The sequence below is a fragment of the Rattus norvegicus genome, chromosome 15, assembly GCF_021556685.1.
Source record: "Rattus norvegicus strain SHRSP/BbbUtx chromosome 15, alternate assembly SHRSP_T2T, whole genome shotgun sequence".
NCBI classification, from domain to species: domain Eukaryota; kingdom Metazoa; phylum Chordata; class Mammalia; order Rodentia; family Muridae; genus Rattus; species Rattus norvegicus.
In genome coordinates, this window is record NC_141548.1 from 5,499,424 (window position 1) to 5,513,292 (window position 13,869).

Genomic DNA, 13,869 nt, shown 5'->3' on the forward strand with positions numbered 1-13,869 from the left:
CTTTCTTGAAAGGACTTAAAACTAAATCAAGGTGGGAATCAACCAGCATTTAAAGTTTTCACCATTTTTTCTTTTAAACATGAAACATAAAACATTCAAGCAACGAGAAGCAAAACCCAGACATAAATTGACATCCATGGACAGCTTGGTACACCAAGGACAGACAATAGACATAGAGGAAGGAGCAAATGGTGTCCCACTAAAAGGACCCAGATACCCTACTTGAAGGACCCAGAACCAGAAATAAACACTTCTCCAATAGGAACCAGCAAGGCGGCAGGATGTCCCTAGGAGAGCTCTTAAAAAGCTTAATCTCATTTTCCTTCTTTTGCCAAAGCATCTGTGGAGCGTCTGGGAGGAATGCTTTTCTCAAAGCATTTTCTCTCTTATCTAGGGTGTAAACTGTCTCTAATCAGGGTCCAAAGACTAAAAGCATCTATGAGAATTGACTTTGCTTCTCTAGATTGTAGCATAACTCTAAAAGAACACACACAAAGAAACATTTTACCATTATTACCTTGTCCCTTTTTACAAGGTTTACTCACCACTACCCCAAATCTTTATTTTTCTTTGCATGTGCTTTCAATTCCCACGGTGCTTCTGTATCCTGTTCACTGGGACCTTTCCTGGCCCATTTTCCCCAATGTGTCCCTCCTTCACTGGCCGGTTTCCTGGGACCATCTCGTCAGGTTGTCCTCTCTTTCCCAATCTTCGTGCGACCTCCATTTGATGATGCCTGTGTCATCAGGACACTCAGTACCGGGCATAGGCCTATAAGAGTTAAGAAGAAACACACACTGGGGTCATTCGTGTTAAAAGAATGCTGTCCAGGCTTTACTGAGATCTCCTTATATACCAGAGGCAAAAGCTGTGGAAAAACAATAAAGCAGGTGAAAATCCCCAACCAGGAAAATAGGAAAACAGGAGAAATCTGCATTGTGACAAGTCCTGGCCCCAAATCAGGGGCTGAGAGCAGCTGCCAAGGGTGTAAACAACTTTTGGCTGAAAGGCACAGTGAGGGGGAAGGGAAACACTCCAAGGTAGGGCCCAACAGGCTAATATAAAAATATATTTGAAAAATGAAAACACTATATATCAAGAAAAATAATTAAAATGTGCTACATATCTAAGCATAACATTCATAATAGAAAAAACTCAAATGACTGAGAAATTCATAAGAAATATTCATCATTCTTGTACATCACACAAATGCAAATCAAAATTACTCTGAGATCACTTTTCATATTAGCCAGTATGACTAAGGTTAATAACACGTGTGACAACTCAAGCTGACTGGGTTATGGAGCAAGGGGAACATTCATATTCTCCTGGTGAAAAGGCAAACTTCTACAACAACTTCTGAAATCAGTACGACGGTTCTTCAGGAAGGTGAAAATTGTTATACCTTAAGATACAACTCCAGGTCTCATGTCCAGATGTTGATTCATCCTAGAATAGAGACCTTTGCTCAACCATGTTCAGTGAAGCTCGTTTATAATACTTAGAATTTGGAAATATTTAAGTTGTCCCTTAACGGATGAATGCATAAAGAAAACGTGGTGCATTTACACACTGCATTGCTGCTTAACAATTACAAAAGGCAAAAGGAAGCATGCAATATGCAGGACAATGAATGGATCTAGTAAAAGTCATTCTGGATGAGGTAATCTAGACTGAAAAAGACAAATGGGATACATATTCACTTAAATGTGGATGTTAGCTGTTAATTCTTCAATCTGTGTAACTGTATGATCAGTTTAGTGTGAGGGTCTAGGGACGTGGGCCAGACTGTCCTCATTTAGGGAAGTACAAGTTCACTCATGGATTGCTGAGGGACAGTGTCAGGGATAGGAATGTGAAATGTGAAGAGACAGGGAGAGGGCAGCAATGGAGGGAACATAGAGAGGGACAGCTAAAATGAGGCACTGTATCGAAGCCTAAGAGAGTAGAAACCCTAACTGCTTTTTAAATTGTTTTATAAAGGTAACTAATGATTTATTATAGGTGCAAGGAGAGAAGTTAAATGTTGATTGGGTTCATCTATGTGAAATTTCAATAATAAGTAAGTCACAACAATTATGGATTTTGACTTTCAATGAACCTGTTTCAGATAATGAATATCTAGTCCTTATGGAGACATCTGTTACCATCTATTATACAGTAGTCATTTTATTTGTTTACATTTCAAATGTCATCCCCATCATTGGTCTCTCCACTTTGAACCCCCATACCCTCCCAATCCTCTTTGTTCTAAGAGGGCACTCCTCCACCTACCTACCCACTTCCACTTCACCCCTCTAGCATCCCCCTTCTCTGGGACATCAAGTTTCTACAGGGCCAGTTGCCTCCCTTCCCAGAGATGTCAGATGAACCAGTTGTTGCTACACGTGCTCTACACTATATGTATCAGGAGCCATGGCCGGGACCATATATCCTCTTTAGTTGGTAGTTTAGTCCCGAGGAACTCTGAAGGCTCCAGTTAATTGATATTGTTGTTCTTCATATTGGGTTCCAATCCCCTTCATCTCCTTCAGGCTTTCCCCTAACTCTTTCATTGTGGTCCCCAGGCTTAGTCCAATGGTTGGCTGTGAATATCTGCATCTGTGACTTGAACAGAGGCACATGAGAGGCTAGAAGGAAGCCTCTGACTCCAAAGTAAGGTAATAGGATGTAATTCTGAATTTGCCCAGCAGATGGCGACATAGGATGGTATTCACACACACTTGTTTCTCACTAACCTCTTAGTTCTGTCCAGCTTGTCAGGTAAGTTCAGCAATGTGCTCTGTGACTGAAGATCCTTCTGCTTGCTGGAACTCGATCCCCTGCGTGGAATACTCTCGATCGGCGATGGGTGTCTGGGTCCGTGGACACAATGACTCCAGGAACTGTGAATGAATGGACTGAGTTGAGCAGACATTGAATTCATCTGAGGGGTTGGCATCTCCAGAACCTGCAGCTTAGCATCCACGGATCCAAGAGAGCACAGTGTGCAGGGCTGAAATCGGATTCTGTAATGGGGCGGAGGGAGAAACTAAGTTTTTAAGTATTTGTTCTGTTTGAAAGCACAAAGTGGGAGATCAGTCAGTTTTCCTCTTTTTGCAACATCTTACTCTGAGCTGCAGGACATATCCTGGGGTACATTGCCTTCCAGATTCAGTGGGCTTTTCAGAAATTCCAGTTTCCTGAAACGGAATGGCCCTACTTTGGTGGACTGACTGGTAGGAAGTGGAAAGGTCCTCTGAGGGGCAGATGAGGATCATAATAGGAAAGGCCAAAAGAAGAGGAAAGACACTGTTATGAAAGGGCTGCTGGTGGGTACAAGGCAACAACAAGCGTAATTCTCAAAGCCCTGTTTTACTATAGCACTGTGGGAAGCATAACCACAAGCTGACAGGAACAAATTGTTAAAATAAACAATGCATTCGTTCCCGTTCCCCAAACTTCTCCATTTTTTCCACCAAGGTCAATAGAATTTTAAGCCTCAGGTACACCTTCTCTTAAGGTTCCATACCTCAGCAGGCTGAAAAATCTGCCCACGGGCCTTGACTTACCTTGACTATGCCTAGCAGGCAGACCTTCTCTCTCTTTCTTTTCCTCTGTTTGAGAGCAGGAGCAAATGACTTTATACAGCGGGCGATTTCCATTATCAACAAACAAAAATTTTCCTAAGTCATTAAAGCTAGAAGGCCAGTAATTGATGGGCTGGTGCGGTAAGGTCATTCTAACTAAACTATCCCATGGGGAAAAGTAAAAGAGACAGCCACACCTGTGTTTAGGAAACAAGATATCACAGGTGATTTGAGTATGGGTGCTGAGTGGGAGAGAAGAGGTCATGAATCCAGCTGGAAAAGCCCACCCCACTTTTAGATGTGTTTTCAAAAGTCATGTATTAGAAATTGAACTGCAATAAAAGTGTGTCAGCAAATGTGCTCTAATGATAGGTGATTAGGTTTTGGGGGCCATATTGACACAGAAACTGGATTAATGGTAATATCTTGGGAAGTAGCTTGTGTTACAAGGAGAACTTCAGTTATCCCTTGCCTAGGCCATCTACTGTCTTCTCTTCTCTTTTTCCTCTTTCACTCTTCTACCTGGGCTGATGTAGCAAAAGGCTCTTTCCAGAGACAAGTCAAAGGAGAATTAAGGTGACATCTTTAGCCTGTTTTCTTGGAGACACATTGGACTGGAAAGGCTGTGAGGGAGCCAGGTGGGAGGAGACTGCAAAGGGCAGAAGGAAGCAGTGACTGCACTGGTCGTGTTTTCCGTTCTGTCACAGAAGCATTTTAAGAAAGGAGGGTTCCATTGGCTCAGAGTCGGGAAGCATAGACTCCATCCTAGAAGGGGTGAGTGTAGCCGTGAGAGGTGCAGTTGGTAGAAGTGGACTGGCTGGCAGGATGTGAATGAGACTCTTTCCATGTGGGTGGAGCAGGGAGCAGAAATAGGGAAATTCTAGCTCTTAGCTTCCTCTCTGTGCCATTTAGTGCAGGCACCTGGCCTGAGAGTTATGGTGTTACCACCATTCAGAGTGAGTTTTACGTCGATTCTCTCCCCAAAACCCCTCAGAGTGACATTCAAAGGCGTGCTTCACTAACACACTAGGCACTTTTTAACCTTCCTCAAATTGTCAATGATCATCAGCAGAGCAAAGACAAGAAGGTAGCATGGCCATTTAGAGGGAGGAATCAAGGAGTGGTATCCGTGCAAGCCAGAAGAGACCTACAGGAAAGCTGGACATCAAAGAGCCACACACATTCTCTTATGGATTCTCATGGTTTTCCCAGGGTGAGATTCAGATGCATGTGGTAGCTAAAGGCATTTCTGGCTGAAGCTGGTTTTCCTATGTGACATTAGGAAATAGTTGTAATAAAAGAAAGTTTCAATCAGCAACCTGTTCTGATTCTGATGGCCCCAAGTCTGATACTAGGCCTGAATTCTCTTCATAACTTTCGATACTTTTGAAAATAAAGGATAGATAGTATAATGTACTTGAATCCTAAAATACCGTGAAATACGTATTTCATAAATATGCATTACATGATATTCAGTTGGAATTGCTCGGAATTGTACTTTCTTCTATCCCTATAACCACTCTGCTCTGGACAGAATTACTAAGGAATATGATGACTTGGGTGGTGTGTGTGTTTGTGTGTGTGTGTGTGTGTGTGTGTCTTTGTGCATTCTGTGTGTGTGTTTATGTGTGTCTGTTTGTTTCTTTGGGTATGTTTGTGTATTTATGTATCTATATATTTATGTGAAAATGGAGACTATCAACTTATGGTATTTTTTTCATAGTAGCTATTGTCCACAGTGCTTTATGAGATGAAGTCTTTCACTGGCTTGGAAGTTGATAAGAAGACTTGGCCACCAAAATGTCTTTATCACTCCTTCTCTGATATTGGCCATGTGTATATGTACCTGGCTTTTGACATGGGTTGTACACACTGAACTGAGGTTCTTCTGTGAGCCTGACGAGCACTTTACCCATGGAGATATCTCACTGGCCCACACAGGGCAACCTTTGCCTGAATATTTCCTGAGTCAAGATCTCATTAACTCTTAGGTGTGCCTACTGAATTATTGATGCACATTTTCGAGGGAACATATACCCCTCTCCTCTTTTGGTTCCTGTTCTACTCCTGGACTACAAAGTAAAGAAATGAATAAAATGCCTAATTCCTACTCAGTCAAACAACCCTTCAGAAATGTGAAATGGTCAATCCTTCCACTGACTCGGTTCTTTTGTCAGTTGTGTGTCAAACCATCCTGCGTGCACAGGCCTAAGTGGAAGAGTAGATGAAATAACAGACTTACAGCACCAGCCCAATCCCTGCTAATTCCGTAGGGATAATGTTTGTATCAGTCTTCACCTCCCATAAGACAATTTCTGTCATTAACTTTCCCCATCACGAGAGAGCACAGACTTGACCTTAGAAGGCAAAGCCAGAGTTGATCCTTGAAACTCTACTTTCACAGAGGCACTGAACATAATGTCTACCTAAGGACTTCTAAAGGCAAGCGAGGTCTAAAGTGTCTTCCTGAATAGTGCACACTGGTACATATTCAGTAGATATTTCCCTGTCTTTTTAATTCGATGCTTTAGCAAAAGGAAGGAAGAAAGAAGAAAGGAAGGAACGACAGAAGGAGAACATGCCTACTTGGTTAATATAACCCAGTACAGTGAATGCTCAGGAAATAGAACTCTTTCTGGACGTCCAGTATGAAGAGTCCCAGGATTTTCTCTTTCTTCTTCATCAGGTAAAATGAGGCAATTTCTTCAAATGGAAGCAGCAGGAACAATGTGCACCGTGACGGGAAGAACAATAGTGAAGTGGGCAATGACAGTGACTCAGACAAAGTGCTGAAGCCCCAGGTATTTATTCTGGGTTGTCTGGTATGAGTGACAGAGCCGTGCTGTAGTCACTTTTCTGTGGCAGTTTACCTGTGGGTGGCAGTTTTCTGTAGTCCTTGACACTGATGCTTTAGATCATTTTTCTTACAAAGTCCAGCTGGCTTATATGGCTAGAATAGGAAAATCGATTTGGTTGTTTACTGATTTCTTTTAAATTCCCATTAAAAATTTCTGATAAACAATAGTTTAAGTAAGCATGATTGATTAATATTTTTAAAAGAGGTAAAAACACTCAGAGACCTAGAAAAACGTGGATGGGTTCCTCTTTAGTCAACTGGAGCCACAAAAATGTCAGAATCACACAGCCAATCAGAATTCACCTGAAACCAGACACTACAGACATGGTCTCATTTACATAGAAAGAATTGGCTGAAGGGAAATGATAAGCAAAGTTGCTCACCACAACCACGAAAGGACTCTTCACAACTGGGCATAGTGACTCAAAGTGCCAATTTCAGTACTTGGGATAAAGAAGTAGGTAGATTCCTGTAGGATCAAGGCCACCCTGCTTCACCCAGCAAGTCCATGATGGTCACGTCTGCCAGATTATCCTGAGAGGTCACATTTTTCCTTTTTTTTTAATATTTAATTTTTACTTGTGTGAGTACATTGTAGCTATCTTCAAACACACCAGAAGAGGGCGTCAGATCCCATACCAGAGGGCTGTAAGTAGCCATGTGGTTGTTGGGATTTGAACTCAGGATCTCTGGGAGAGCAGTTGGTGCTCTTAATCCCTGAACTATCTCTCCAACCCCTGACGGATCCTGTGGCAACATACTGACTAAAACTCTTTATACATTCCTTCAAAGGGTTAATATTTCCAGGCTTGAATGACAATGGTACATTTATAACTTAGATGAAGTATTTCATAAGTAACACTGGTCACAGATATTGAAGTGATGGGTGAACTATCAGAAATAGAAGGACACTGCAGGACACTGGATATCTATGCAGGATAGCAGTAGATGTAGTTGCACTTTTTACATAAAACACACAGACCTTTCCAAACCTATTTACTTTTATTTTAGTTTGTTTAAGATTTATGACGTATACAGCTTTCTGTCTGCATGCATGCTTGCCGACCAGAAGAGGGCGCCAGATCTCACTATTGATGTTTGTGAGCCACTGTGTGGTTACTGGGAATTGAACTCCGACCTCTGGAACAGTAGCCAGTATTAACTGTGGAACCACCTCTCCGGCACCATTACTTCTATTCTAATCTGCCTGGTGTCTCCAGCAATTTCCTTATGAATGTTCTCTTGGTATGATAAAGTTTGATTTTAACCTGTGCACTCAGAAGGGACACACATCTGCAATGACATGTTCATTTTGAGTTTTGTATTTGTAATCCAAGATCTTTTTGTTTGTATTTAGCATGGAACTATCTATGTAAACAAGGATGTTCTACTCCCTGCCTCTGCCCTCCTGCTTGAACTCTTGAAGTAACAGTGGACCACCACCATGAAAGGCACTTTCTTCTTTGTGTCCTAAAACCACAAACAAGCAATTAAGTGCCTACTAGGGCGTTATGAAATATGCTATCACCTTAGATTACTCACAGCATGGCTGGGTATTTCGAGGCATTGTTCCATTGGACTAGACAGAAGACTCTGGCATGAATTTTCTAATGGTGCTAAGTGCCCTTTCATTTTTCTGAAAGTCCTTTGGACTTATGCCAGAGTGATGGATGTGCACCAATATCACTGGAAATTAAGTGTCCGTTTCCTTTAAAGCTGAGGTTGGGTTTCTTTTGAGAGAGGAGTGCTTGTGACTGGGCTGATTCAGGTCTCCTCCAGCCAAGGCAACTGTGGGAGGAGACATCGCTCAGGTGCACTAAATTCTCACTTCCACAAGGTGGCACCCAATACCTAGCAAAACATATCCACATTTCTTCAGGACAAACACATAAGGGCCATTGGCCAGAAGGGGTCAGAACAACACCACTCTTCTGTTCCCCTTTCACTGAGCACTAAGTGGTGATCGCCCTTATAGACAGCAGACTGCGGTGGTCAGAATGGAGGAAGGTGATAATTTAAGGCCTGTCACTGTAGGAAGTAAAAGTTGACATTTTTATCTGTAGATAGTATAACATTCATGAAACATTTATGAAAATTCCAAGGATATAATCATTAAGGGAAAATTTCAAGCTGATTGCCCATTAATTATTATATATCAATTGTATAAAAAATCAAAGAAAAGCTATTGCTAAGGAGTACTGATCAAAAAGACTGCATATTTTTATTTTTTCATTTTAATTTGGTTTCAAACGGTGTGTGTGTGTGTTCCTACATTTTAAACTGATGTGAACAAAGAGAAACTGTCCAGAGGGATAAAAAGAAATGATAGAAGAGGTGAGGAAAGGAAGGACAATAGTATTGAGAGGCAGAGATAAGCACAATATATGGTATATGCATATATGAAAATTAGACACACACACACACACCCTCTTGTGCAATAGCAGCAAGGTACTCAGCAGGTAAAGAACTTGCTGCACTAGTATGATTATCTGAGTTCAATACCTGGGACTCCTAGAAGAAACATGAACTGAAAATTGTGGCACATATGTGCACAGACACCCACACATATCCACAGGCAAAGAAAACTTTGAAAATTCCTAAGCATTTGATTTTAGAGGCACAAGGATCAGGAGTTGGGAATGAGGTCACCCCAACATTCACTCACCACAGAAAACCCAAGAACCGAGATTGAGCTAAGCTAATGAGTCCGATTAATGTGAGGCAAATGTAAGAAAAAATGTTTTTAATGTGCAAGTATGCATGGCATAAACCACAACAAATATTAGGTTAGAAATATCAAATTGCTGGTCCTTTATTTTAGTTGAAAGAAGGAAACAAAGAAACAAAAAGATAGAGAAAAGAAACTAAATGACAAACTTATGAAGGGAAGTAGAAGCCATCAAAATAAAGGCAGGGAATGAAAGAAAATGGGCTGTGGTGCCATGCTTGAAGGAGGAAAAGACTTTAGACTCTCTGCTCTGATGAAGCTGACTAAGGTGGTGCCTGCAAGTCCTTCACAGGTGCTTTTGCGCTGCCTGCTCAGCTTGGGCACAGTTGTTTGTCCTCTTGTATCCTGTGCGGATTCCAGGTAAGGCGGGCAGTGGGAGAGCCAGGTCTCCAGCTAACTGGCTAAGCTGCTGTGCTTCAGAGCACAGGGTGCCTTGTTGCAGCTTGAGCAGGAGCTCCTGAGTCTGCACAGCCGCTGCCACAATGTTTCCACCACACTCCTGCTTTTCTCCCTGTGAAATCCCCTCCGGAGTCAGGTTTGCTGCTTGCTGTTGTCCTGAACTGCTGCCAAAGAAAAACAAGCTCCTTCCTGAAGAACTATTGCTGAACAGGTCCTCTTCCCCCATATCCTAATATTTTTTCTCTTCCATTAACTATGATGTGGGCTACTTATTAAAAGTAGTTTGCAAAAAACTTTGCCTCCATCCTGCTGTAGTAGAAATAAGGAAAAAGCAAGCAGGTGCTTTTGTACAAAATACTTTATCAGAGGTCTTAAGCTCCTCAGGCTTCCTCAAAGAAGCTCTGAAGGCAATTTTAGGAAGTATCTAATAATATCGTATGTGATAAAAGAAGAGAGGCACTTGGGTCAACTAAATTCCAACTTTATTAGTCTGGTCTCTTAGTCTTCAGTGCATCTATCCAGGCTCTTCTGGCTTTTAGAGTCTGTAGCGAGAAGTAATGTGTGATTCTCATGGGAGGACTGACTGTGTATGTTACCAGTACTTTTACCCTTGCAGCTTTTATTACACTTATTTGTTCTCCATGTTTACTGTCTTAGGTAATATATGCCCAGGGGAATTTCTTTTCCACTCCAGTCTATTTCATACTGTGTGCTCCTTTTACTTTGATGAGTCTCTTGTTTAAGTTAAGGACATTTTCTTCTATGATTTTGTTGAGAATGTTTTTTTTTTGGTTGTTTTTATTTTATTTCCTTTTGCCCTGAGTTTATTTTCATCCGTCCTATATACTTTATTCTCTTTATCATTTTATTATTATATTTGTTATTTTCCAGAAAAATCCTATTTCTTGGATGTTTTCTTCCAGGATTGACTTCCTTCCTTCCCTCTTTCCTTCCTCCCTTCCTTCCTTTCTTCCTTTACTTTTCCTTTATTCCTTTCCCCCCTCCACTCTTTTCCTCCCTTTGGATTTAAGATTTCCTCTATCTACGTATCCATTCCTTCTATCATCTCTTCAATGCCTGAGGTTCTCTATTCCATCTGTTGGAGTCTGTTATTAAGGTCTGCCTCTGAGAGACTATTTGAGTTCCTCCATTTTACTCATCCACATCTCTCTGTTTAGGTTTCTTTCATTCATTTCCTTCCACAGTTAGTGTTTTCACAGATTTCTTTATTTTTCTCTTTAAAGATCTCTATCATATTTGCAAATTCTGTTTTACAGTCTTTTTTATTCCTGTTCTTCAGTCATGTTGACATATTCAGGGCCTTCTGTCATAGTGTTGATGGGTTCTAATAAAGATTTTAATGTCATGGCTGTTACTGGTTGTGTTTCTATGCTGGTCTGTAGATATCTGGGCTTGGGAAGATTGTAATTCTAGGTGCTGGATCTGGTTTTGTGTGGTGGAAAGTATTTGATCCCAACCATGGATTTCTGCCCATCCTTTGTCCATTTAGTTTCTGGATAAAAGGTCTATGATAATCCTTAATTAGCACAAGAACTGGGCAGATAGCTATCCTCTATACTATTATGCATATTTCTCCAATAATTCCATTGTATAATTTGCCATGGTTTTGTCTGGGTTGCTTTTCACTCCAATTAGCCCACTCACATGGCCATTAAAGATTCTTACCTCATTGTGACTTCTCCTCTATTTACATTCTTGTTTCTACCCCTGTCTGTAATGGTCTCCTCCCAACCCCAAGCTGGGACCACCAGGGAACACCTGTCTTAATTCTGCACAGCTTTTGACTATAGGCATTTTTATTTACAATTCAGAAATAACTTGGTGGTAAGGTCACATAAGAGTATGCATTGGTGTTTTCTTTCTTTCATTTGTTGTTGCTGTTTTTAATGTCTTTGTCTGATTGGTTGGTTGGTTGGTTGGTTGGTTGGTTGGTTGGTTTTTGAGACAGAATTTCTCTACTGTATTAGCATTTTCAAAAGCCAGTTGCTTGATTAAGATATCTGGGGTCAGAGAAAGGCCTGAATGTTAGTATCCTGCTAGCAGCCTTCTGATGAAGATGTAGAACTCATAACTCCTACTGGACCATACTTGCTTAGAGGGTGACACGCCCCCACCTTAATGATAATGGACTAAACATCTGAACCTGTAAGCCAGCTGCAATTAAATGTTGTCCTTTATAAGACTTTCACTGGTCATGCTATATGTTCACAGCAGTAAAACCCTAACTTCACCGTCCTCTGAAGGATCATTTCCCCAATGTAGGGGACTGCCAGGGCGTTGAGACAGGCATGAACATCTGAGTTCAAGGTCAATCTACACAGGAAGATCAAGAAGAGGCAAGCTGAGGCAGGGAAGGAGTGGAAAAGAGGAAGCTAGTGATGGTATCATAGAACAAGGTGAGCAATTCCAGCACCTCCGAGCATCAGAAGTCAGCAGCTTTGCCCACAAAGCTTTAGAGTAGAGAATAGAAGGGACTACTGGACAATTGGTGCTGGTTCACTGGAGCTAAGAAATTAGTGCCGATTAAAATGAGACCAGCATCAAAGTGGTAAAATCTTACGGGGAGTGCTTTTTGAGAGCACAAAGAAGCTGTGTTATAGAAAGAGCCAAGGCTGAACCTGGTGCTACAGCTCTCCTTGGTAAAGTCTAACAGTCACCCAGTTGGTACTGGTTTTGAAGACACGAAAGGGTCATGAAGAGGAGGTGAGGCTTGACACTGTGATATGCCATGGAAGGCCATTAGTGAAGGTGATGACTCCATTTTTCTTGATGGCCCAGGACTTAAGAGGTCATGCAAAGAATCTGGGACTAGGCACCACGAAAAGAGCCTATGGAAGGCTCTGGTGAAGCTTAGTTGCAGTGAAAGACCCCAGTACATTGGAAATTCCAGTGCCACTGGATGATCACCAAGAACAGAAGCTTCAGTGGTATGGATCAACCTGAGGTTAGAGTGCTACAGAGGGCAGAGCTGGAGACGTGACCCCAACTCTTCGGAGGAGCCCAGATCATGTGTGGGTCCCAGATATTGAAGGAAGAAGCTGTAACATTGAAGTCGCCTTGGAGACATACAGATGTTTGAGATGCCAGAGCCATGGACTCTCTACTGAGGAAAGCTGCAAAAACGGAGTGCAACCAGCACAGCAGGAAACTTTTCTTGCAATCAACAAAGATCAAAAGGGAGTTGGAGATCTGAAGACCACGTTGACATCAGACATGGAGATGCAGAGTTTAAAGTTTACCCAGCTGGGTTCCTGTCTAGCGTGGGTGTTACAGCTAAGTGCTTGGATCGATCTCAGATGAGACGTTCAACTTTACACTGAACATTTTTAAGACTGCTATGAACTATGGGAATTCTGGAAGTTGACCTAATGGATTTTGCATTGTGCTATGTTTAGATGTGGCCCCCATAGTCTCATAGGTTTGAAGAAGCCTCTGGAAGCCTCAGAGTGGAATGTGAAGGTTTGTATATGCTTGGCCCAGGGAGTGGTACTATTATCAGGTACGGCTCCTTTGGAGTAGGTATTTGCTTGTTGGGTCAGGTGTTTCGCTGTGGGTCTGGCCTTTAAGACCCTCATCCTAGCTGCCTGAAACTGAGTATTCTGCTAGCAAACATCAGATGAAGATGTAGAACTCTCAGCTCCTACAGCACCATATCTGCTTAGATGCTGCCAGGCTCCCACCTTGATGAAAAAGAACTGAAAATCTGAACCTTTAAGCCAGCTCCAATTAAATGCTGTCCTTTATAACATTTGTCTTAGTCATGGTATCTGTTCTCGGCAGTGAAACCCTAATTAAAAAACTTCACATAGATGCCTGGAAGTTTAGATAATTAGCATGCAGACCCCATAAATGTTTCCCTACATATCTCAAGAAACACTTTGTTCAGGTATGATCCATTGCCACAAATAAGGAACATGATGAAGGACAAATGTCCATGGTAGGGGCTGGAGAGATGGCTCCTCATTTGAGAATTTGTTTCTCAAAAGACCTGCAGGGCACCTAACAATCCTCTGTCACTTAAGTTCCAGGTGAAACACAATGACCTCTTCTGGCCTTTGGGGAATAACATGCACAGACCTACAGAAGGCAAAACACTCATAAATATAAAATAATTCAACAACAATAATAAACAAAAACAAAAGCTCCCAAAGGAGGGAAAAACAAAGGAGAAAACTCATAGGGCACCTTTGCCTGGATATTTTGTCCAGCTTTTAAAGAAATCTAGAAACTGAATTGTAAACTATGTGGTCTGCTTGAGTTGAAATCGCAAATGGAACATAGAACATTGCCAAGAA

General features: G+C 41.7%; 1 protein-coding gene across 4 annotated transcripts in view; it reads right to left on the reverse strand.

The window, feature by feature from the left end:
• Positions 1-13,869, reverse strand: part of LOC134481935 (disks large homolog 5-like) — a 56,661-nt gene that overhangs the window by 9,471 nt on the left and 33,321 nt on the right. For 2 of the 4 annotated variants that reach the window (XM_087586945.1, XM_087586947.1), the window contains exons 1-3: positions 3,552-3,598; positions 2,739-2,885; positions 546-771 (exon numbers count right to left, since the gene is read on the reverse strand). The exons of 1 other annotated variant lie outside the window; for it this stretch is intronic. The gene's annotated coding sequence lies outside the window, so the exon portion shown is untranslated. Of the gene's footprint in view, positions 1-545; positions 772-2,738; positions 3,009-3,551; positions 3,599-13,869 lie in introns of those variants that run through there. One more of the 4 variants, XM_087586946.1, reaches the window with a different exon arrangement.